The sequence below is a fragment of the Ammospiza nelsoni genome, chromosome 29 (genome assembly GCF_027579445.1).
Source record: "Ammospiza nelsoni isolate bAmmNel1 chromosome 29, bAmmNel1.pri, whole genome shotgun sequence".
Taxonomy (NCBI): domain Eukaryota; kingdom Metazoa; phylum Chordata; class Aves; order Passeriformes; family Passerellidae; genus Ammospiza; species Ammospiza nelsoni.
Window position 1 is genome coordinate 2,260,157 of NC_080661.1, and position 25,860 is coordinate 2,286,016.

Below are 25,860 nucleotides of genomic sequence, written 5' to 3' on the forward strand. Positions count from 1 at the left end.
GATGAGGGAGGCAGGTGGAAAAGGCTTTGTGCCGTCCCTGCTCTGAGGGGATACTCAGCACAGCCCTGAAGATCTGCACATAGGAGAAAACAATGAACACAAAACAACCAAAAAACAGAAAAGCACTACTTATAAGAGGACCAAATTTCCTCATGTAGGAATTTGAGCAGGAGAGCTTGAGGATCTGAGGGATTTCACAGAAGAACTGATCCAAGGCATTGCCATTGCACAAGGGCAGGGAAAATGTATTGGCTGTATGCAGCAGAGCATTGAGAAAGGCACTGGCCCAGGCAGCTGCTGCCATGTGGGCACAAGCTCTGCTGCCCAGGAGGGTCCCGTAGTGCAGGGGTTTGCAGATGGAGACGTAGCGGTCGTAGCACATGATGGTCAGGAGAGAAAATTCTGCTGAAGTGAAGAACACAAAAAAGAAGAACTGTGCAGCACATCCAGTGTAGGAGATGTTCCTGGTGACCCAGAGAGAATTGTGCATGGCTTTGGGGACAGTGGTGCAGATCATGCCCAGGTCGCTGAGGGCCAGGCTGAGCAGGAAGAAGAACATGGGCGTGTGCAGGTGGTGGCTGCAGGCTACGGCGCTGATGATGAGGCCGTTGCCCAGGAGGGAAGCCAGGGAGATGCCCAGCAAGAGGCAGAAGTGCAGGAGCTGCAGCTGCCGTGTGTCTGCCAATGCCAGCAGGAGGAAGTGCCTGATGGAGCTGCTGTTGGACATTTGCTGAGGCTGCACATGGGGACCTGTTCAAGGAGAAAAAGACAGTGAAGAGTTGGAGGATATACCTGTACCCAAAATCAAAGCCAATTCCCATACACCCTCCTCTGTAATACACGGACATGGACTTTAGTTTTTTTGAGTTTGGAGGTTTTCTATATAAGCTCTCCCACATCCCTACTGCTGCTCCTGCATATCAGAAACCTCCTTCATATCAGAAAGCATTTTTGGTGCACTCAGGGAGAACAGAGAAAAATCTGTGATGCAAAGTGGAGTCTGAGGGGAGATGATCCCTCAGCTCATTCTGTTTGGCAGTTGTTTGGGCTTTCACTGTTCTCAAATGGAGGATGTTCAAACTCCCACATTTTCCTTAAAGCTCCTCAGGTACTGCTGAGAGCAGATGGATCCACCACAGCCCAGCTCCACATTTGTAGCCAAGGACTCACATGGCTCATTTCACTAAACCAGCAGCACTTCCAGTGTCACAACACCTCTGCCTTTCCCCATCAATCTTGTAACTCAGAGATGCTCTAGGACAGGTTTGAACCCTGGATAGAAGCTCCCAGCTTGGACTGAAATCTCAGGGAGACTTCAGGGTCCTTATGGTGGCACTGGATTGAGAGAGATGCAGCTCCTTCCCTGGCTGCACTGACAGCATTGCCCAGAGCCAGGCACTGGGGACAGTGTCACCCTGAGCCAGCTGTGCCCCCTGCCAGATCCCCCAGTGCTGGGCAGCTGCGCCCAGCCTTGTACTCTGCAGAGGGAACTGGGCCCAGGGCTGCAGAGCTGCCCCACGGCTCTGCTGCAGCTCTGCCTGCACAGGAGGGGCTGCACGCCTTGGAGCCCCAGCCCTGAGGGCAGAGGCTTGGCTGAGGGCACAGGAGGGAGGGGGCTTGTTCAGAGGGAGGGGCTGCCCTGGAGGGGATCCTGTGGACATCTCTAAACGCTCCCTGCCACAGCATTGCTGGGGTTTGTTTTCTCTCCTTGCCTGATCATCTCTCTGCTTCCTGCAGATTTTCCTCCTGCAGATGTTTCCCTGTGCCTGATCCCTCCCTGCCAGCACTCACAGACCCCAAATCTCTTTGCACTCTCCTTTGCCTGGCAGAACCCTGGCTGTTTGCAGGGCGCTGGCTGGGGGCAGGTTCTGTTTGCAGCTTGGAGAAAGGACAGCTGAGACTGAGCCTGATGGCTCCAGCAAAGGTGATGCTGGTGCTGTCCATGGGCAGAGTGGCTGAAAGCACATTAGGGACCACTTGTGAACCTATTGATCACTAAAAATAACAGTTTGGATGTCTCTGGCACTTGTCAAAACTAATAATAGTATTTCGGAAGCAACATTTAATATTTATCCCTCCTCCCTGCAATTCTCCAATAGCAGGAAACTGAATACCTACCTAGTCTTTGAAAATTTCCTCATTTTTGTAAAATTCGTTGTTTTGGAAATGTTCAGTGACTGACCAGAACCCCTCAGCATGACAGAGCTTCATGAGCATTTCACCTCCCCTGCACCACAAACACCCAGAGTTGTACTCACAGAGTCTGTAGGCTTTGGGATGTTCCAGCTTTAGGAGATCACTCCAGGAGCTGCAGCTGCATTGTCCTGCAGCCAGAGGTTCCTGTGCCAAGAGCTGGAAGTGATTCTGTCCCAGGCACTTCTCAGCACCTTCTCAGCCCTGACTGATTGAAGCTCTCTGTGCCTCTGTGCTGTGCCCAGGGTGGCTGCAGGCAGTGCCCCAGCCCTGCTGGGCTGGCAGAAGAGCTGCTCATCAAGAGAAATGTGCTTTTGAAGATCTTCTTGCTTACCAGGAGCTGCCTCTGTGCCAGGAGCCCAGCCCAGCTCAGCAGCACAGGCACACCATAAGGACTTTAATGAGCCTCTGGGGCTTTGTGCTCAGGCCCTGAACATCAGTCCCTGAGAGGGAGCTGAAGAAACCTCTCCAGAACTTCAAGTCAGAATCCAACTCCAAACTTTCTTGGACTTTTAATGGGTCCCACTGAGGAACATGACTGAGAACGTGTCCCCAGGCCCCAGGCAGAGCAGAGAACTGCAAGCAGTTATGACAGGTGGGGACAAAGAGAAGGCAAGTCTTGGTGCCCTGGGCCACAGCAGGGTCTGTGCCACCAAGGGCTGGGAGGACACACCTTGTCCTGATGCCCTTGGGCCTCCTGGCACAGCTGCAGCCAGGCTGGGCACTGTCAGCCCCTTGTCCTGCCCTCAGCATCCCCCCCTAGCCCACATCCCAGTGGCCTCAAGGATCTGCTGGAAGGAGTCCCTGGGGAGCCTTGCTCAGGAATGGCCCTGGGGGCTCCTTCATGCTCACAGAGTTTTTCAAAGGACTTTGGTCTTTGGCTTTTGCTTTGGAGTCTCTGCGAGGTTTATTGCAAACATGGCCTCCAATTATCTGCTTTGAGCCCCTTGAGAGCCTTTGTCAGTAATAACACTCAGTAGGCTCATTGATGCTTCATGGTACTTCAGTTATTTTAAGGTACTTGGTGTTTCCCTTTGGATGCAGACTCTGGGAGCGGTTTGTGCAATCATGGCCCCAGTTATCTGCTTTAATGAGTCCCTGGAGAGCTTTGTACTGACACTTAGTGGGGCTCATTAATGCTTTGAGATACTCGAGTTTTTTAGGGTACTTTGCATTTTCCTTTCCACGCTGAGTCTCTGAGAGGTTTTATGTGCCATCCTGGCCTCTAATTCTCTCCTCCATGAAGTCCATGAGTTGTCTGTGTTGCAGATGGACCTGAGTGGGACCCATTCATGCTTTGAGACACTTTGGGGTTTTCCTCTGACTTTGACTCCTGGAAAGGTTTGTGCAATTTTCTGTCTGGCCTTGAGGTTCAAGGACTCAGCTCCAAATGCACCTCAGGGCTCATTAGGATCAGGCAAGTCTTGACAAACCATGGCTCTGCTTTGGTTTCCCTCTGGTCTCGTGCAGTTCATCAGAAAGTTTTCTCTAGTGGTTTTGGTTTGCCAATTTAAGATTTGTCAAATCAGTTTCAGTTCAGTGTTGGCTAATTACCAGGGCACTCACTATAATATCCTTATTCATTTCCTGCTGCAAGATTGGATTAGGAGAAAGGAAAAGCAGGCTCAAAGCTTTTAAAGGGTATAAAGAAAAGTTTATTACCAGTAATTAAAGAAAGTGTAATAAGAATCAGAACAAAATTTTCAGAACACTTCCCCACTCCGTACCACTTTTCTTTCTTACCGAGAATGTAAAGAGACAAACCCTAAACTTTTCAGTCATTTTACCACCTCTAGAATAGTCTTTCTTCAATTCACTTAAGGAGAGAAGTTCCTCTTGTTAATGTTATGGAGACTTCAGTTTAAGAAAACAGTTGTCTTGTGGCTTTTAATTTCCATGAATAGTAGCCACCCAGAAAAATCTGTAATTGCGAAGTCCCTCCACCTTTTTCATAGCTTTTTCCACAGTTGTGTTTATGGCCCATGTCAACTAATAGGGTATTAGTTTTTAAGATAAGCTGTTTAAGAGCGAAGGTTCTCTTCGACTATCTCTAAAATCATCTTCATCTGACTGTGACAGAGCTGTCAATCACACAGCAGGGGCAGTGCTAACCCAGGTCCTATTGACTGAGGTGTCAATCAATCCCACAACAGGCACTGTTGGTACCTCTGTGTGTGTCTTTCTATAGATCTTTGTCTTGCTGTTGTTCTCTATTTCTTCTCCTTCTAATCCTACTTACTTGGAACATTTTTGAGTAAATTAACATCTTCAGGGTTAAAGGTTTTAAGATTAAATGGGCTAAGTTATTCAAGTTAATGTTATGATGAGAGGTTTATGTTGAAGTCGATGTTCTATTAAACCCTTTGCCAAAGTTCCTTGATTGCCTACCTTTTGCCAGTAAAATTTTGTGTAATTTTGATCTCTTAGCTCAGTTGGTTTGTGCATGGTGCTGGTATCACCGAGGTTGTGGGTTCAATCCCTGTGTGAGCCATTCCATTGAGAGCTGTACTTGATGATCCCTGTGAGTCCCTTCCTACGAGGAACTTTCTTTGCATATGGCCATGTTGAGAATATCTGGTTGGTGTTTCTCCTGTGCACCAAACTGAAGTCAAGGATTACCACCAGCATTTCAGTGTTCTGGGGTGCAGGCTGCAAGCTCACAATGGCCTCTTGTTTTCATGACACCCCACAGTGTCACATTGACCCCTTGGTTACATGGGCCCCAACAGTGCCACAATGATCCCCTTGTGTGGGATCTCAGCACCTCAGGATGGAGGTGCAGAGAGGCCGAGACCACCCTTGGGGGGCTCGGGAATCCTGGAATGTTGCCAGAAGCGTCTGGTGGCAGGATTTTGATCCTACACAGGAGATGAGACCTGTATGAGGACTGGGAGGATTCCACTGGGTGAATGGTGAAGGGATAAGTTAGTTAAAGTGTAAAACACAGGGTTTAGGATTTTGGTACAGGGGGGTCTAAAGAAGTAAGATGGAGGAATTGGGGCGTGTCCTGTCCTTCTTTTTCTTCTTCTTGGCCTCCATCTTCTGTGGTGGTGGTGGCACTTTGGGATTGGTCATTACTAAAAGTGCACCGGTTAATAAGAGTAGAAGGTATTGGGGAGAAATAATAAATATTGTATACGTAACTTCGAGTATAAAGATAAGTGACCGCCCTGGGGGCTCGCAGTGTGCCCATGGCTGACTTGCTGTGCAGACCTCTGTCGGGCTGAAAGAAAATCTTTTAGATAAACAATTAATAAACACCAAGACCGAGACAAGATCAGAAGTCTCTCCTCGTCCTTTGAAGTGTCGGCTCTCCAAGGCCATCCCTGGGCCTTTCCAGGCCACCAGAACAGCAACACAGAAAACCTTACAAGTGGCGTCCCTGGACATAAATCAGCCAGAAGAACGCCAGAAAACCTTACAAGTGGCGTTCGCTTCGTGGGCACCCCCCACCAACCCTTTCGGGGGGGGATCAGCGCTGAAGAGCTGAAGAGCTGAAGAACTGAAGAGCTGAAGAGCCGAGAGGGCAGCTCCTGAGGAGAGAAGCCTGAGAAAAAAAAAAAGGAAAAGAAGAAAGAAGAAAAGAAAAAGAAAAAAAAACAGCCAGAAGAGTCTGCAAAAAAACAGCAGTCACTGAGAATTCCATCTCTCAGCTTCTGCCGAAGGCAGTTCGTAGAGCAGCCCGGATCAGAACCAGAAGGCGCCTCTGGATTCCTTCTCCTGTGACCTGCTGGACAGAGACGGGAGCCTTCGGACAGCTCTGACGACAGATTCGGTGAGAAGGTCAAAAATAAGAACATAATTGCACACTCTCCCAAAAAACAACGGGAAATTTTGTCCGCCTTACAAGGCTTGGCTCAAACATATACAGAAAGGATCTCAAAAGAAAGAATTAAAACAGCTGTTGTTGTGGGCAAGGCTTAATTACCCACTGGCCGAAACATGCCTGCTATTTGAAGTGGGGTTTTGGCAGGAAATTAATAGACACTTATATTTCTTAACAAAAAAAAAAAAAAAAAAAAAGAGACGAGACAGCGTTAAAGCTGCTCTCGCCGGCAAGAGTAATGCCAAAAAGGCATTTCTGTACAGTTGAAAAGACTGGGAGAGCAACGAAAAGTTGCCGGCACCCTCAGAAGGAGGGTGGGGAGCAAAGCTCCAGGAGAAAAAAAAAAGAAAAAATTTTAATTAGCTCTGGCCTCAAGAAGCCAGGGGAAAGGGCTCTCGAGAAAAGAGAGCAGGAAATAATATTAAAGCCCCGGTCCCAAAACCCAGAAACCCCAAGAAGCTCCTAAAGCGTCCTGAAACTCCGGAGAATACAAGGGAGTCAGGATCGGAGGGGGGGTGCAGGGGGAAGAGAAGGGATCGGGGGGGGGAGGCGTTTCCCGCGGGGGGCACGGCGCGGCAGCGACGGAGCCGGTGGGGAGCGCGGATGAAGAGATAAAGGGAGACATGAGTGCAGACGCGGCTTTTATCAGCGCGGCGCCGGGGGGTGGCGGCCGCTCCGGCCGCTCCGGCCGGCCGGCAGAGTAACCCGGGAGCAAAGTCGGCTCGAATTGCGGGGCGGGCCCGGGTGCCGGCGGGGGGCGGGCTGTACACACCGGCGGGAGGAGCCAGGGACACAACGTCAGAGGGAGAGGAGACAGAGTCGGGACAGACCGAGGGGAGGAGATTCGGAGGTGGAACGAGGGGGAGAGAGTGACGTCTCAGGCGAGGAGGGGCCGTGCTCGGGATCCTATGTCCCAGCGGCTCCACACCCTCCTCAGACTTGATGCCTCTGGTATAACCCTCGGAGTCCCAGTCCCTTCCCTTCAAGGGAGACGTTCTGGTGTTCAAGCTCCATTTCCAGCTGAATTAAAAGCCAAGCAGACACGGTCTCAAATGAGATCACGAACACGGCAATCGACAGGACAGGGGCGGTAGAGCTCAGGCTGTCACCCGAGCTGGGGAAGCCGGTGACAGCGCCACCTAGTGGGGGGCAAGGCTTTCGCTTGTATCTCCACAGATCGAGGTCTGACGTGGGTGTCAGCACGACACGTGAAACCATTTCGAGTGCGAGAACATGAAAACGCGGATCCCAGAAACAAAGATCCAAAAAACAAAGAGACGAGTACTCAGACAGGAGTCGAGACTCAGATTGCCAAGACGACTCGGAAGAGAAATAAAAAGGAACTAAGGACTTTGGGGGGATTCTCTGTTAAGGTCCTGAATGAAAAGCAAAGCAATGATGTCACACAGAAGTGAAGCCATGAGTTTCATGATGCTTATGTGCATTATTCTTTCATTCATTGCAATAAGCAATGGGGGTAATTTACCTATCTGTCAGCCAAAGCAAAATGTATGGTAGAATTCTTTGACATCTCTCCCATTTGGAGAGGAATTTTAAGAGTAGGATTCTATGTTTTAATAATTCTCCTATTCCTCATACTTGTCATCCCATGCATATTTGCATGTTTAAAACACGCTATGAATCGGATAGTAAAAGAGATCTTCCTGGTGCAAACAGAAGGGGGAGATGTGGGATCTCAGCACCTCAGGATGGAGGTGCAGAGAGGCCGAGACCACCCTTGGGGGGCTCGGGAATCCTGGAATGTTGCCAGAAGTGTCTGGTGGCAGGATTTTGATCCTACACAGGAGATGAGACCTGTATGAGGACTGGGAGGATTCCACTGGGTGAATGGTGAAGGGATAAGTTAGTTAAAGTGTAAAACACAGGGTTTAGGATTTTGGTACAGGGGGGTCTAAAGAAGTAAGATGGAGGAATTGGGGCGTGTCCTGTCCTTCTTCTTCTTCTTCTTGGCCTCCATCTTCTGTGGTGGTGGTGGCACTTTGGGATTGGTCATTACTAGAAGTGCACAGGTTAATAAGAGTAGAAAGTATTGGAGAAAAATGATAAATATTGTACACGTAACTTAGGGTATAAAGATAAGTGACCGCCCGGGGGCTTCGGCAGTGTGCCCATGGCTGACTTGCTGTGCAGACCTCTGTCGGGCTGAAAGAAAATCTTTTAGATAAACAATTAATAAACACCAAGACCGAGACAAGACCAGAAGTCTCTCCTCGTCCTTTGAAGTGTCGGCTCTCCAAGGCCATCCCTGGGCCTTTCCAGGCCACCAGAACAGCAACACAGAAAACCTTACACTGACTGACACTGTGAGAGGGTCAGGGCATGGGAGAGATTTCCAGACCTTTATGTGAATAATGTGAAGTGCAGAAGTGCTGATCTCTGGATTAAATTAAGCTCCATGGGGCTTCCTGTACCTTGCACAGGAATTGTGGAGGTTTCTTTGAGGCAAGTTCTACACACTTTTCCCAGAAATCATCATACATTTTAATTACTCCTTTCACACATCCAAGAACTTTTTATGCAAGTCAAACTTCCAGGCAAGTGTCTTTTAAATAACTTTTTAGTTAAGCTTGGTACTTTTCATTTCACCATTTACTCTTCCCATATAACAGACCTCTGCTCAAAATACTTCCACCATTATGCCAGAGGTACAAATTCCACTGACTGCTAGCACTAAAAAGCAGAATAACTGGATGTTCCCAATTACCATAACTGCCTAAGCAGAACTATCACACAACATAAAGGTGTGCATAAGTGGTGCAGTTTAAATGGATATTAAACCACTGTACAGCAGGAGCATCCCCATACCCAAAGGAAAAGCAGGATGATGAACAGGGGAGATTGGAGCTGATAACTTTAAAATGGGGATTAGAAAATGAGTGTGGAAACTTAATGCATGATAGTCTCTGGAACAGCTTTGTCACTTTGCCGTCTGCCCTCTCTCCAGGTCACTTCAGATGGTGCTGAACAGCACGGTCCCCACAGAGCATCACTGGTGACCTCCCTCTGCAGATCACTCACCCACAGCCAGCCAGGATTCTTTTCGTGCAAAGATCTTTCCTCTCTGAGTAGCTGTACAGCCTTCAGATAAGACTGAGCTGTTGCTAGGGGGCCCCATCAAAGGCCTTTGCAAACCTAAAACCGAACTGGAGCTTCCTGCAGAGGGGAGTTTGGAGAATTCTCACTCAGGGTCCAGCCATCCTAGAACTACAAACACACACAGACCACAGAACACATCCCTTGGGGGCAGGATGCACATCGGTCCCCTTATCTGGAGATTTCTTTGAGGAATGAAGTGGAAACGATCCATTAGTGACACCAATTAGTCTCCCATGTATAATCAACCTAAAGTTTTGCTGTGAACAGTGGTAGATCTTGATCTGAGCCAAGTACCTGACATCAAACACAACAGGACCCACTGTGTGGCACCTGCTCAGCTGCTGCACAGATGGGAGGTGCTGAGCTGCAAATGTACCTTTTTAATTCTATGAAATATGGAAACAAACAGCACAATCAGTACTTTATATTAAATAACCTGGTAATAAATGCAAAGGTACATTACCTTGGAGCTTTACCTTCATTCTGCTGCATAACCTTCCACTGAAAAGGCAGAAAGCCCTAGAAAAAAAATAATGAAATATCGCAGCTGATAAGGAAAAAGGAAGCAAAGAAGCAAAACCTTCTGATGTGGAAAAGAAATTCAGGCTGCACCTTCAGGACAAACTGGATACTTCTACCACAGTGGTTAATAGAAGATGTAAAGTCAGTATTAAGTTCCAAAGTTAAAATCCCATTGCTGACACTGAGGCATTACACATCTCTTGGCAGTTACAGCCCTGGAGGATTTGTCAACACCTGCCCAAGTCTGCCAGGCTAATTCCTAAGGAAATTTTTCTTCACTAACCATTTGAATCTAAATCAAAGTGAAGAGTCTAAGAAACACGTTGGGCAGTACTTGGACACACCACAGGACTTGCTTTTGTTATAGGAAGCTTCCCTATGTGTGAAAACATTTAAATGAAGAAGGTTCCTGTGCAATGAGTAGCAAAAGTGGCTTCAATTTGGTCTTTTGCTCTTTGAATTTTGTGTCTTCAAAGATTTCCTTCCACAATACTCAGCTGGTTAGATTACTGTGCATGTTTCCATCAGACACACAAGTGTCACCCCAAGAGCATGCACCACCATAGCCAAAATAAAGCCTTCTCCATTATTAACCCATCACTCAAAAGTGCATAAACTACAGAAACATTCTGAAATACAGCTGGTGACTGTTGTGTTTATTAAGGAACTGGTTTGGAAGTGGAGTTTGGTTTTTTTTTAATAACCAACATGATACTTCCCCTTCCAAATAAAAAGAAGAGTAACAGAAAGAAAAAAACCAGCAAAATACAAGAAGGGACAGAGGGAGAACCCTGGAGCATTCTAACTTAGTGAGTTAACAGATCTCCAAAGCCAGTGTCAAAGAGTCATCACACTCATGAGGGCAGGGCCAATTTATCCAGTGAATTCTCATAACCTCTGCTTGCAGATCCTTCACAAAGCTCGAGTGGATGCATCACCAGTCCAGCAAACAGAGACAGAGCAAGCACATGCGAGTGGTTTCAGTCTCCTCAAGTCTCCCATTTCATTACTCAGGGTTAATTAGATTATTTTCTCATACAAAGCAGTTTAAAGCCCAGCAGTGCAATCAAGTTCCAGAGCTCCCTGTGATGCAGCAATGCTGGGCAGTGGGTCTGGACTGGGCAGAGCACACACCATGGTGTGCTTTTCCAGCCCAGCTGAGGAGACCTTGCTCAGGTACAAAGCAACCACAGAGACCCCAAATTAAGGTTTGTACAACTTGTGTGTGCGCTTGTGCCTCCATAGGATCTCTGACTTGGTGAAGGAATGCCCACAGAAATTACAGGAGTAGGGCTTCTCTCCGGTGTGGACGCGGTGATGGCGCTGCAGCGATGCTAGTCGGGTGAAGGTCCCTCCAGACTCCTTGCAGTAGAAGGGCCGTGCCCCGGAGTGAGTCTGCTGGTGCCTCTTGAGCCTGAGCAGCTGCACAAATGCCATGCCACACTCCTGACACTTGTAGGGCTTGTCCTCCCGGTGGATCACCTTGTGCTTGGACAGCAGGTTGGGCTTATCGAAGCCTTTACTGCACGTCGGGCACGCGTAAGTTTTGAAGTCGTCCTCGTGAGACTTTGGGTTTGCAGGAAAAGCCTAATCCAGGCACTCAGCATTGTGCTGCTGGCTGTGGTGCACCACAGACCAGCGGGTCCTGGCCATGCCGCTGGCCAGGATCACCATGGAGTGCTCGATCTTGTGCACGTTGCGTGGGTGCCTCCAGACGTCGGCCGTGCGGATGAAGGCCTTGTCACACTCGGGGCACTTGTGCGGCCTCTCGCTGGAGTGGATCAGCTGTGCTTTTGGCGCAGATGGGACAGCGGTAGGAGTTCTCCAGCAGGTGAGCTCGCCTGTGCTCCTGCAGCTCACTCATGCTGTGGAAAGAGGAGCCACACTTCTTGCATCGATAGGGCAGAGCTTCCTCGGGGATGGGCTCCAGCTCCTCACCAAGCACATCTCCCAGAGCAGTGCTTCCGTTGTCCTTGCGGAGTTTTGTTATCATCCGTGTTTTCCTGGGGTGCTCAGAGGAACAGTGATCTAAATCCTCATCCTCTCTCTGCAGGTGGAAGCTGGTGCTGGAGGGGGGGATCTCCCCAGCTGGGCTCTCACCTTGTTTCTGGCAGTAGGTGGCACAGGTTTCTTTGTCTCCACAGAAAAGCTCCTGCTTTCCTGCAGGTCCAGCAGAGTTTCCAGGAGGACTGCAGGAGTAATTCATGTCCACCTCCTTCTGTGGCCTACAGCTGTGGCCCACCTGCTCTGCGGCCTTTCTCGGATAATTTGAATTCTTCCGCTCTGTGACACAAATGTTATTATCGCTCACATCCATCCTCTGAGGCAAACACTGTGTTCTTCTAAGTTAAAACTCTAGCTCATCATCACCCAGAACTTTGTGTCCTTTATGGTAAGTCCATCTCATTCTCAGCTCTTCTGACAGTGCTCCCTAGAAAATAAAACACCTGTTTCATCAGTGATTCTTCTGATATTATAAATTTAGAATAGCAAAGGTATTTTTCTGATTCAAAGAAAGGGACATACTATTAGATATGTAAAAGAAACAGAATCATCTACTATTAGATATGTAGAAAATACACATTCAGCACATAAAGCATAGACAATGTTCAATAAAGTTAAATCCACTATCATCAGCCAGCCTTCACTACCAAATATAAATTGATAATTCCAATTTTAAATTTTCCTAAAGATGAGAAATTACAGTATCCCAGAATGGTTTGGGTTGCCAGGGACCTTAAAGACCATCTTATTCCAGCCCCCTTGCCATGGGCAGAACACTTTCCACTATCCCAGGCTGCTCCAAGCCCCATCCAGCCTGGCCTTGAACACTTCCAGGGATGGGGCAGCCACAGCTTCTCTGGGCCCCCTGTGGCAGGGCCTCACCACCTTCACAGTAAAGAATTTCTTCCTAATAACTAATCTAAATGTCTCCTCTTTTAGTTTAAAATTTTTTCCCTTTGTTCTATCTGTGTAAAATGTTGTTCTACTTTCCTGTAAAATCCATTTAAGTACTGGAAGGTGGGATAAGACATCTCTGAATATAAGCATACATATTAATGAACACATATATGTAAAAACATAAATATTTCTGTATTTCCACGTGTCATAAATGTAAAACTTGCCTATTTAGTTTCGGCGGGCTTATCAAGTGCAGTGATCAAGGCAGTGCAGCGATGTGCATTAAGTGAAAGCTCTTATTCACATTGTGCTGCTCCATCAGCAGCACAAGCCACGCTTTCTTCCAAAACAATCTGGATTAGTCCTCATTAGTCACTGCCTGGAACAGCGTGGCTCGACTCACCCCCACTCCAGCCATTCCCGACAATTTAATAAGGAGCTGCTAACAGGAGTATTCCTCACCTCCAGCCCTCCAGCTGAGCTGCCGATGCCTTTGGGGCGGGAAAACTTTCCAAGGGATGCTGGCGCTGCCTGGCTTAAGAGAACTCCATAACCACGGCTAGGAGTGTGGAAACCACGGCGTGGACTGAAAGACAGTAATATCAACAATAAATGCATACACATACATATATATTAAAAAATAGGAAATTTTTTTGTTGTTCCAGGCAGTGTGACCCCCCCCCCCCCCCCCCCCAACTTTTCCTGGGTGCCCATTCCCTGTTCCCCGGCCCTACCTGGGCTCTGCGGGTCCCGGTGCTCCAGGAGCCTGTTCATGGAATCATGGAATGGTATGGCTTGGAATGTCGTCTTGTTCCAGCCCTCTGCCACGGGCAGGGACATCTTTCTCTAGACCAGGGTGCTCCAAGCCCCATCCAGTCTGGCCGTGGACATTTCCAGGGATCCAGGGGCAGCCACAGATTCTCTGGGCAGCCTGTACCAAGGCCTGCCCACTCTCACAGGGAAAAAAATACCCCCAACATCTAATCTAAATCTACTCTCTTTCAATTTCAACCCATTTTCCTTTGTCCTGTTACTCCAGCTCTTGCCTTGTCTTTCTTGTAGGCTCCCTTTGGGTACTGCAAGGCCACAATTAGGTCTTCCTAAAAGCTGAATACTCCCAGTTCTCTTGGCCTTTCCTCACAGCAGAGGTGTTCCATCCCTCTGATCACCTTGGTGCCCTCCTCTGGACTCACCCAAACAGGTTCAGTACCCTTCCTGTCCCTCAGCTCCAGCCCACAGCAATTCATGGAGTGTCCCCTGTGCCCCTCACCATGGCAATGACTGTGCATCCATCTTCCTGCAGGAGCGTGGCATGGATTGAGTCCCTCTCACACCCTGCCTTGTCAGAAGAAAGCAGCTCTGCCCCTGTCAGGAGCGATCAATCCATCTCCCAGGACTGTGTCCCACTTCCTAAGAGAAAAGTCTTTGCACACAAAAGGACATTCAGCATCTTCAGCAATGCCTCACCAGGGCCTTTCACAGTGGCACCAGTTCTTGGGAACTCCTTTGTCCAACCATCCAAGGATCCCACCTGCCTTTGCCAAAGCCACAGCAGGATCATGGTCCACAGCTGAAACCACTCTTTGTGTAATCTCATGGAGATTGGTCCAGCTTTAAACCCAACTCTGGGAAAAAAAACCCAGAGCAAGCCCAGCTTTGCACTGCCTTTTCCTAGCAAAACTCCTCCAGCTTTGGGAAATGGGCTCCACAATTAGCAGCAAATACAGAACTGAAATGACAAATGAACAAGATTGTGCATTGCCAGCATCCACACACACAAAAACCAGCTGTAATCCTCAAGGAGAAGGCTGAAAACTAATTGAATTACCCACTTCCTTGCAATATATGATTCCTATTAAAATTACATTATTGGTGTTTTGTGCCTGCCCTACATTCATATTCCCAACACACACGTTTGTGGACGCCAAATCCTTTTTATTTATGCTACCTCACTTTTATGTGCCTTAAATGTGAAGAGTCTGTCAGGACAGATGAGGATCTGTAATGTATTTGCCAGTTAGATCTACTCTGGAGTAATTTCTTAATTCAAATTTTCTGTTAAATTCACGAAAATGGAACTCGTAGCTCCCATTGCTCTCACAATGGGAGCTTAATACATTTTGTGAAGGGTTTAACATCACATTCCATCAAATTTGAATTTCTTTATAGGCCATAGAGTTTTCTGACATCTGGCTACTCTGTTTTAGGAGTGCCATAAACACTTTAAACATCTGAGAGCTTCAGACTTTTCTATGTAAAACAAGAAAAAGAAAATTCTAAGCAATGTTTCTTCTAAGAAGGAGCTGAATCAAGAGGGATTTCACTGATATTTGGCTGAAGTTTGAGCTTTTAACTCCCAGGGGCAATCTGGGCCCCCTTCAGCCCACTGAACTTAAGCATGCAGTGCCTTTTGAGGACACTGAATTTTGAAAGGACACCCACACAGGACCCTAAGAACTCAATTAAAAGAAGGTTCAGCATCTCTGGTGCAGGGAATTGTTTCACTCTATCCAGCTCCATCCTGTTACCCTAACACACATTTTCCTGACGTTTGCCAGGATCTTCCACATCTTAGAGTCCAGTGATCTGGCATCTCATGAATGAGGCATTTAGAAGAAACACTGAAAAAACCCAAGTTCTGACTACACCTGTTGGATAAAGCTTTTTTCTGACTCAGATGGGGTAACGGAGTTTTTAAAACACTTTTATTCTATTTTTTGTTTCATGTGAAGAGTGAGATAGTATAGATGTCATAATTTGCACTATTATAATCAGAAGCCAACTATTTCTTAATTATAAGGTACTATAAGTGCTTTTTGGCTTATTAGCTTTTGTTACACTATGTTGTAAATGCTTTAAAGCTAATAATCTAAAATTACTCTTAGTGGGTATTGCTATAATGTACTTTTTATTTTTTATTTTTTAAGTATTTAGTCTTATTTGTTAAGGTTATCATTTGAAACTTGTTTTTAGTTTAATTTCTCAACAATATCTGTCTTGTTCTGTGGCATTTCTAACTCAGCATTTCTTATCTCAAGGTTTGCATACAGATGCACACTATGTGAGCTTTCTGTCAGGTTTTGAGAATTCTCTAAAAATCCATTTCCCACATACACCAAAAACCAGACAGAGGTCCAAAATGCAGAACCAGGCTGTAAAGAACATGGAAAAATGAACAGGAACAAACCAAGCAAGGGCTGTAAGAAGCAGGCTGGTTGAGGAATAACTTCCTGGCATGCTTTAGATCCCCAAACTTGCATTTTCCTCTGCACATACTGATGGAGACTCAGCAAATTCTAGGCAAAAACTGCTATCTGATTCTGCAAATACACCTGGCTGGAGATCCAGGACTGTAAATGAGCCTGCCAGGGAATAACCTGGCCCTTCTGGTGCTGGATGAGAGGTGCCTGTGCAAGAACATCCTCATCTGTGGGCTCCTGGCTGAGATTTGGAGGAGCTGCATCTCTGATCTGGGGTCTGGAAACCCCAAAAAATGCATCCATGAGCTTGCTGAAGAGTTAAAGGTGAAATCTCTACCTGGGCTCTGCACTTACTGGTTTATTGTTCTAAAGAATTCCTAGATTGGCTGAGAACAGCATTTAATAATCTATTCAATAACCATTCAGCACTAAGGATTTTTACTGCAGTTCTTCATGAAGTTTATATGAGAAGCCTGTAGTGGTGTCCCAGGAAATCACAAACTCTCGGTCAGTTCTTTTTCTTCCTCTTTTTCATGCCCTTGCTCGAGCAGAAAGGAGGAGCAAAGTGATCCAGAGTGGTCCTTTCCAATCTGAACCATTCTGGAATTTAAAATGGGAACTGACCGAGCAGCTCCGGCTGCACGGCGCCACGCCAAAACCCTGCAGGAGGGATTTCCCCATCCTGTCCTACCCCAAACCCTGCAGGAGGGATTTCCCCATCCTGTCCCACCCCAAACCCTGCAGGAGGGATTTCCCAATCCTGTCCTACCCCAAACCCTGCAGGAGGGATTTCCCCATCCTGTCCCACCCCAAACCCTGCAGGAGGGATTTCCCAATCCTGTCCTACCCCAAACCCTGCAGGAGGGATTTCCCAATCCTGTCCTACCCCAAACCCTGCAGGAGGGATTTCCCCATCCTGTCCTACCCCAAACCCTGCAGGAGGGATTTCCCCATCCTGTCCCACCCAAAACCCTGCAGGAGGGATTTCCCCATCCTGTCCCACCCAAAACCCTGCAGGAGGGATTTCCCCAACCTCTCCCACCCCAAAACCCTGCACGAGGCATTTCCCCATCCTGTCCTACCCCAAAACCCTGCAGGAGCCCTTCACTCCTCCCGGAGCTGTGGCTCCAAGGTCTGGGATCAGCCGCTGTCACACCCAGGGATCAGCCCCTGTCACATCCCCGGCAGGGCGGGCACAGCTGGGGACAGCCTCTGTCACACCTCCAAAGTGACTGACACTCCCAGGGACGTCCTTTGTCACACCCCCGGTGTGACAGACACGGACAGGGACATCCCCTGTCACACCTCCAGTGTGACTGACAGGGACAAGGACATCCTTTGTCATACCCCCGGTGTGACTGACGGACAGAAACCTCCCCTGTCACACCTCCAGTGTGACTGACACCACCAGGGACCGTCCCTGTCACTCCTTCAGTGTGACTGACAAGGACAGGGACATCCCTTATCCCACCTCCACTGTGACAGACATGGGCAGGAACCTCCCTATCACACCCCCAGTGTGACAGTGAGAGCTGGGACCGCCCCTGTCACACCCCCAGTGTGACAGTCAGAGCTGGGACCGTCCCTGTCACACCCCCAGTGCCAATAGCACTGCCCCTGTCACACGCACAGTGTGACTGACACCACCAGGGACCACCCCATCACCACCCCCCCATTGTGAGTGACACGTTGGCACTGTCCCTGTCCCCTGTCACACTGATGCAGCCACTTAGTCATGACACACACCTTGTCAGGGCAAAAAAAACCCCAAAAAGAATAAAAGTGCCCCACAACTGCTCTGTGTTCAAGCCCAGCTGCTCAATTCTGCTCCAAAACACTCCTGCCAGTGTTAAATTTAAATTAAACACTCAAATGTCCACAGAATCCTGAGATTCCAGGGGACAATCATGGACATGCAGCTACAGCAGGGTAAGGAATGCCCAGGTTTGGGGTGATAGCTCCTTTTCCTGCCCCTCATCCCAATCCCTTGCTGATAATCTCATTTTAGGATTATTTTATCCATCCCAAAAGCATCACACAGCTTCAACAAGTCTGGGGACAAATTTGTGTGTAGCTGCCAATCAGAGGTCATGACATTTGGGAGATTTGTCCCTCTCCTGGGACATCACTTCCACCTCACACAATTTTCCAAACCAAACACTCTGGCTGTGGGTTCACACAGGATTTTGATGCTCAGGATACCTGGATAGAGTGTGGGAATCCAGGAGCAAGGGGGCCATGTCCCCATGGCAGGCTGTGCCAGGCTTGTGTCCCTCTGTGCCTCCTGCAAGCAGCAGAGCTGCCCACAGAAAATGGAGAAATGACTGCATGGGAGAGCACCAGTGCACGGGGGGTGTGTGTGAGCAATCCCTAAATATTCAGGAGAGATGGGAGAAGCCTTGGGGTCCAGGACTCTGCTAAATCAAGGCAGGGGAATGATGCCTGTGCTATGCAGACGAGCTGTCATATTGTCTCCCACACAAGAGCATCTCCAAAGGAACCTACACTTACTGCAATTATCCTGCAGCATATGGACATTTATAGGTAAAAAAAAAAAAAAAAAAAAAGAAAAAAAAAAGGAAGAGTAATGGTTGGCCAAAAAAAAGCAGGAGCCCAGATAATTCTCCAGTGTTATTTTGGAAAGTGCAGACACTGAGCAGGATAAATTATACATACCTGAGAGCCATTAGAAAATGTCAGGTCGCCTCTAAAACGAGTTAGAAGGGGGGGAAATGCCTTCAGCTTTCTTGTGCAAGAGGAAAATGAGGTATGTAAATAATATTCCCTAATAAAAATGAATTTTCAAGCAGATTCTGACCTTCTCTTGTGCTGGGGACAGAGAGTGGGGTTGCATCCTGAGAGCCAAAGCCATCATTGAGCTGAAACTCTCTGCACTTTCATTGCTGGAGCAACCGTGATGTATAACCCAGGAGCTTCTCCCAGAATGATTTCAGAGCAAACCCAGAATATTTGTTACCCTTCTCTAAATTTAGCTGGGGGAAAAAAAAAAATAGTAACTTCTGCTGCCAACTCTATGAAAACAACACATGTATCTTGACAGCAAATGATTTAAAAATGAAGAGCGACCAACAATGCAATGTTCTGGGTGCTGGGGGAGGAAGAGCACTGGAAAATCCTGAAGTTTGCATTTCCAAACTCTCAACGTTCACTTCCAGCATGTACCTGCACCATCCTCAGTGTATTTTTCCAAAGCTTCAGCCTCTGATAAGAACCAAATCCTCTGCTGACTGACGCTTCTGCTGAGAGCTGAGATTTCTATAATTGGCACTAGAGAGAATTTGGGGAGGGATCTGTATTTTTCAGTTTGGGGTTTTTGTTTGTTTTTTTAGTAAATTTGGATGTTACACATTTTAAAACAAAACACTTAAAACATCAGCACATGGGTTCATAATTGCAGAGTGGAGATGAGGAGCACGTCAGTAGTTGAAAAAACATTAAATTGGCAGGAAGTGACTGAAATGTTTGCACAGAAGGGGGCAAATGGAGATAAGACAGGCAGGCTGCTTGCATTCAGCTTGTAAAAAAAGAGAAACTTGTACAGCAGAGATTTACCCTTTCCAAGAGAAGTAAGAGAGGGGAAAGCTTGCTGGGAATTGTGTTGACAAAGAGGTAGAATATCTCTTCCCTGGATGTTTTGGTCATTGCTGGGATGACCAAGGTGCTGCTCTTTGCCCATTTGTATCATTGCCTTTTCCTTTGGCTTGTTTTAAATTTTCTTTGGCAGAACCTCCAGGAAGAGTCAAAGCATTAAGATCACAAGATGGTTTGGGTTGGAAGGGACTTGGAAAATTATCTGGACCAACCTCACTGCAGGGACACCTTCCACTAGGCCAGGCTGTGCAAACCCCACCCAGCCCAGCCTTGAACACTTCCAGGGATGGAGTTTTCCAGCCTGAACCCCTCCAGAAAAATCCCTTTGTGCTGCCTGCAGCCACTGACTGCACAAGGAGGACACCCAAATTGTTTTAAACACACAAAGAGCTCAGAAAAGCCCAAAAGAGACGAAAAAGGGTCTGGTTTGATTTGCATTTCTCAGCCTTGCTGAGCTGCGCTGTAACAGGCTCAGGATCATCTCCTCACACTGGGGAGAGCTCACAGAACACTCACCTGAAACAGAGGCATCTCTTCCCCATCTGGGAAGAAAACAAGCTTAACATTTAAATCTGTCTGCAAGGTGGGAGCAAATGAACTCCTGAGCAGCTGCACAAAGCAACAAGAGTGCAACAAAACTAAACAGGTAATTACTGATGGATTATCTGGAGGCACATGCTCACACCAAACCAGCCAGGAGAGAGAGATTAAAAATACCTGACAGCCAAAGCATAGCTACAGAGCAGAGAATGGTAACAGGCAATATCATCCTTGACGCCTCTGTATCTGCTTTTTAATTTTTTCTTTTAAGAACAGCATTTATTCAGATAAAAAACCACCACTTTCATGAATCCAGGTTGGGTTCCTCACATCACTTTGCACGCAGCTAATCTGCAAGTGCCTCTGTGACCACATGGAAAGCAAACCTTATTGTATACAGGACAATTGCCAAGTAAAATATAGGTTTTCCTACTCCCCCCCCTCCCCATGGAACTGAAACTCAAACTAATGAATCAGAACATGTAAAATGATCCCAAAGCACCTGGACAGGAGAGGTTAAAATAGTTATCCTTGTTCAGCTGAAGAATCTATTGGTTATCTGTCCTAGATTTAATTAGCAAAACCCCTAAAGATTGACTAGCTCAGCACAAAATTCCTGACCTGAGCCAGTTTTATATTGGACAGGATAAAATACAGCTACTTAGGAGAGCTGGAAGAACATACCTACGACAGGTGAATGCTGATGAGCTTTCAGAAGGTAAAGGGCTCTACAGACCCAGCCCTGTATTGAGGAAACAAATATGAGATACTGAATAACTTTTGGGTGCCCAGGATTGCCTTGGGGTGAGATTCTGGCTGCTGCACCCTTTTGAGTGACTCTTAAACTGAAAGAGCAGAGGCAACACAGAGCAGCCAACACAATCAGAGCCACTGTCAATAGGTAATAACTTCAAGATTCCCAAATTGCTGATAAATCCGTGATACTCATATAAAAATTAATGACCCATTGGCTGCAAGCGGCAAAGTACAAGGCAAAACCAGATTTGTTGATGTATCAATTTGCCATTTGCTGCCTGCCCTCACACTGGAAGTGTTTCTGGTTATGGTTGCTGTTAATTGCTTTTTATCTAACAGTGGAGTTTAGAAGCTTCAGCTGAGATGAAGTTTCATGGTGTTAGGCAATTACACAAACATGCAGACGCACAGAAATTCCCTGGTTTGTAATCTGGACGAGGCAGAACACAGTGTGATATCTTGGGCCTGAAGAGAGGCTTCTGATTTGGAAAGAAAACAAAGGCAGGATCAGGGAAGGTTAAAAACTGACTCACTGCCTCCTTGTGCTTCACCTGTTAGAGCTCCCAGATTAAAAATTTAGCCACGGCTGCTTGGATTTTAACTCATCAACAGCAACACACAGAAGCATCATGTTTTCAAACACTCCACATCTTCAGGAGACATCCCTCCTAAGGAGGGCTTCCTTGCGCAGTGTCATTATCTCCGACAGATCTGCTTAGGAAATTTCCTCTCGAGGCTCCTCCACGCTGACAAGTGAATTCTGTGCATCAGAAATATTTGTTCAGAAGCTGCCAGGCTCATCACTCACTTCCCTGCAAAGGAGGCAGTCCAGGGGGGATTCTGCTCTTCCCCCTCCTGTTGCCCCTGCAAAAATGGAGTTATAGAGGAGACAACGAGGACAGCCACCCATCTGTGCCACTTGTCCCTCTGTGGTGATGCTCATTTCTCTGTGTCAGGGCTGGGGATAGCGCTGCTGCCTTGCCCTGGCTCTCACAAGGGTGACAGGGTAACCTGGGCTGGCCCAAGCAGGACTTCCAGCCCCGTGGGCTCCCTCCTTCTCTGGGCTTAAAAAGGGCTCAGATATTCCTGCTGGCTGCCAGCCACAGAGCTAATTATTTGGGACCTCTCCATGCACACGAGCATGGTAGGAATGGGATTGTTTAACGAGCACCTTTGGACTGACGAGCTCTTCATGGAGTGCACGAGTGATTTGTGGTGTCTGCGTGGATGAGGAGAGGATTCAGGCAGCATCCAGACTGGGGGCTTCCTGTGGCTCCAGAGCTTCTTCCTCCAGCTCTTCTTGCCACTTCATCATTAACAAAGCACTTTAGCTGTTTTATCTCTGAACAGGGAGATTTCTTGTGCACATATAAATCAGCCTCTCTCTAGCTGGAAAGCTGTTTTCTCCTGGCCAACCCTGTCTGAAAGCAAAGCCTCTATGACAAGAAGGAAAAAATAACTTCCCCTATTCATTCTCAGACACGGTACATGACAGGCTTTTCCCTTGCTGAAATGTTATTTCATCCCATGTTCACCAATTATGAAAATAATTTTGCTTAGACAAGAGACGAGGAAAACAGCGCAGCTCGTTCTTGTTTTTGCCACCAGAGAAGGTTTGATTTGGCCTCTTTGAAAGATGGCTAAGGACTCATTTGTCCTGATTATTCCACTTTGGAGCTTGTGCTGCTCTCCTACACGTTGGGAAGCAGATGAACCCAGTGGTGAACATGTCAAGCTTTGAAAGGTGTCACAGGAGGAGAAGTGTTATTAGTTCATCATGCTAACAAAGGTGCCCCGCTGGATTTGCAGCCTCTCCCTGACTGCTGTGTCTGTGCTTTCTGAAGCTAAAAGGCAAAGGCTCATTAATTAACAAAAGAAGCTGGGAGATAATCTCGTGATTAAGTTATTGGAGTGGGACCTGGGTTGATTTCTCAGTCCTGGGCTGGTTGCTATGTGATATTATTCAAATCCCTGCCTGGAGACGAGCGGGAAGGCAGCGGTGGCAGCTCCCCACAGGCTGCTGGTGCTGTGGGCAGGGGCTGTGCTCTGCACATCCCTCACTATTCCAGCTGGAGTCACCTCTGCAGGCAGACAATGGGAGAGAACCCCCAACTCCAAATGCACTGCACGTTCTGCAACTGGCCTTTGCTCAAATGCTTGCTGTTTTTTCCAGAATCTCCTGTGATTGACTAAATCACTCCTCTTAGTGGGCTTTTCTTCCCCCCTTTTCTTCTGTTTCCTAGTGAATGTCTTTATCTTCTGTCTGTTACAAATGTGAACAGTTTTAATTAGGTGCTGTTGAAATGTCTTTTGCAGTTTGGCATCCTGTTGGTTTTGCTCCTCTTGTTCTCTTTGCAGTTCTGTTCCTTCTCACATTGCTTATGTTTTCTTGTTTGTGGAAGCTTTTCTCTATATGCATAATTTAATCATGTTGCACTTCAATTTCATCTCTAATAAGCATAAATAGAGAAGAGGGCAGCTGAAGCCCATCTCTCCAGATGCTTCTTAAATAATCTTTTTTTCCTCCAAAGTGTCCCTCAAACGTCTCTAGCTGAACCCAAGGACAAAGCTCTCAGCTCAGTAGATTTGTTTTCAAATTATATTGTTAAATGGCTTGATTTTTTTCCACAGCTTCAGAAACCAGACTGAACCTACACCTTCAACTGAGGTCCAGAACAGCAGGGAAATGTTCAAGAAATTCAACAAAAAAAACAAAACCCCAGAGGAGGTGCCATTAATCCAGTTCCTCATCCCCTCTTTTTCCTGCTCTAGGGTGAAATAGTGAATTTTGCTTTTGCTCAAATTATCTTTACTGAGACAGCAGCAAATCTACAGAGTCTTCTACCAGGTAGATTTGGTGTCTCCCTACTCCATCCTCAGTGCCCTTATCTATGTGCACTGGGTGTCCCAGAGTAATTTTTTATATATTAACCAGATCACTTTATCACCATGATCCAGTTACATCCAGCTTATCTGGGGAAGTCAGTAATTTCAATTAAACTGCATTATGCATTTACTTCTAGTTATGTAAGAGAAGACAGATTTTCCCTTTTATTCCTCCTGATCTGCTGCAGCAGTCCCATAGAAATCATGACAAATGGGGCTGAAGTGAAGGGCAGAGATGGGACAGCTCCCCTCTAACACCAGGGTGTGCTCATCCACACCTAAATCCACTTCAGAGAGGGAGCTTTGACAGCCCCACACAGAACCTCTTCAGCTGCAGCCTCTGCAATCTCTCCCATGAGCTGCTCCAGCATTTACCTTACACCCATCAGGACCAGGTTTCTCCTCACTCCTCTGCTGAGTTCAAACTGCATTCTCCTTCTCCCACCACGTGTGGTGAGCAGGATTTGTACAGATCCTCTGTGTCCTGTGATCAGACCTCCAGGAGAAGCTGTGGATGCCCCATCCCTGGAAATGTTCAAAGCCAGGCAGGATGGGACTTTGAGGGCAGGCAATGCACCCCCTGAGCAGCTCCACCCCACCCAAAGGTGATGTTTGAGAGGCAAAGATGAGCAAGATTCCATTTCTGAGGAGCGGATGAATTCCCAGCGACGTTTCTCGAACATTTATTTTGCTGGGGTTTGACGTGAGTCATCCCCTGCCATCACCTTATCAGGGACAACTGCTTTGCTGCAGGGAAATCACTGAGCCAGGTGTGGGAGAAGAGAGGATGAGGCAGGAGAAGGCTTGGGGTGTGATGAATGGGATTCACAGGCAAATCCTCACTCTGCCTCCATCCATGGGAGGGGGCCACAGGCAGAGCTGAGCTCTTCTCTGCAGCTCTTTGTCCTGCTGCTGTTTCCAGTCAAAAAGTGCAGGAACTCACCAGCTTCTCCTCTGTGCTTTGGGGTGTGGGCAAAACCCTTTGGAGGTGCTCTGGGCTGGGATCTGTGACTTTGTCCTGCTCTTGGGAAGCACAAAGGTTTGTCCCCTCTTCCATGCACGGTGGGAGCACACCAGCAGAGCTCTCCTCAGCTGACTTGGTGCTGCACTTCCATCTCTGCATGAAGTGAATCCAGGAATTCTGGTTACAGATATGGTTTTTTTGCTTTTGTGTAACCAAAAAAGGAGACAAAAATCCCCCAAAACAACAAAAAAAACCAACCAATCAAAAAATCCCAAAAACCAAACAACAACAACAACAAAAACTCCAAAAACCCAAAAACAAACATCCCCCCGCAAAAAAAAACCAATTAAAAAACCCTCAAAAAAACAAAAAACAAAACAAAAAAAAACCCACGAAACACCCTTTCTGTAGTGTTTTCCAAAATAAATAGCATTTCATGACCAGCAGCTCCTAGCTCAATCCAAGGGACACCTGTTGGATTTGATTCCCTCCTTCCCTTAACCCCTCACTGGAAAAGCTGCAGCCCTGCACTCCAAGCTCAGAGGTCTGTTCTGGGCCCATTGGTAAAAATCCAAATTGTTAAAAAGTGACCTTTCCCCTGCAACAGATGAAATCAGCACCCCAAAAAATCAATTCCTTCAGTGCAATTTTCAGGCTCCTCCAGGACAATTTGGAGGATTCAAAGCTTTGATCTGACTTGTGGCTTGAATCCTTTTTGATTCCATCTTCAACTTGAGACAAGAAGGGCCAAAACACCAGCAAAGGTTTTGGGCATGGGATGGCTCAGCCAGAAGAAAAAGATTTTTGAAGAAACTCTTCTAAGGAAAACTTCCTGCTCAAGTTTTCCACTCTGCATTGAAGTGACCTCCAAAATTATCCAGCGTGTTGCTTACCTAGGGCAGGCTCTGACACATCACAGGTTTGCTTCTGCTTAATTGAAGCAGGAGAAGCCCTGAGTAACCTGGCTCTGACAAGCACTGCTGACATTTCCTTTCTGAGAGGGGAAACCTCAAAGACACTCCTGCCTGATAAGGTCTGACTGTTTCCATGTTTCCACATTTACAAAAGAAAGCAGGTAAAAATATCTACAGCTTCTTAAGAAGGGGGGGAAAAAAGTCCTTTTTGCCATGCAGAGTGGAAATCCTAGCTTCAGAATTAAGACAGCTAAAATCACTAGTTGCTTTTTTGAAATGCTGGCCAAACAGCTGCTGATTGACGTTTGTGTGTGCAAAGTTGGTGTACAGAAAAAGGAAAGAGGGGAGACGTGTTTGGAAGCGCAGAGGGAGCTGCATGCAGGGGAAAACACACATGGCTCCTTCCAGCCTGCATTGGGTGGGGTTTAC

The 25,860-nt window shown here is 47.1% G+C and overlaps 2 pseudogenes; one reads left to right on the forward strand and one right to left on the reverse strand.

The window, feature by feature from the left end:
• LOC132085208 (zinc finger protein 850-like) overlaps positions 1 to 25,860 on the forward strand; it is a 418,453-nt pseudogene that overhangs the window by 53,801 nt on the left and 338,792 nt on the right.
• On the reverse strand, positions 10,738 to 24,592 carry LOC132085147 (zinc finger protein 501-like; annotated as a pseudogene).